Source organism: Plasmopara halstedii, assembly GCF_900000015.1.
Source record: "Plasmopara halstedii genome assembly, contig: Scaffold_110, whole genome shotgun sequence".
Lineage (NCBI taxonomy): Eukaryota > Oomycota > Peronosporomycetes > Peronosporales > Peronosporaceae > Plasmopara > Plasmopara halstedii.
Genome location: NW_020187031.1, coordinates 305,381 through 305,651, shown reverse-complemented (window position 1 = coordinate 305,651; position 271 = coordinate 305,381).

Below are 271 nucleotides of genomic sequence, written 5' to 3'. Positions count from 1 at the left end.
TCTGGAAGCGTCACAAACGTATGTGACTAGATATCTTAGCTCCTGGCAACGTGACGAATGTTTGAGTGCATTAATGGCTGCCTCCGCGTCCAACGAATGCATCTAGCTCAATCCGAAACGCTATAGCATGTCCGGAAGCGTCACAAGTGTATGTGACTTGATATCTTAGCTCCTGGCAACGTGATGAACATTTGAGTGCGTTAACTGTTGACTCCGCGTCTAAAGAATGTGTCTGGTTTAATCAGAATCGCTTTAACATGTCTGGAAGCGT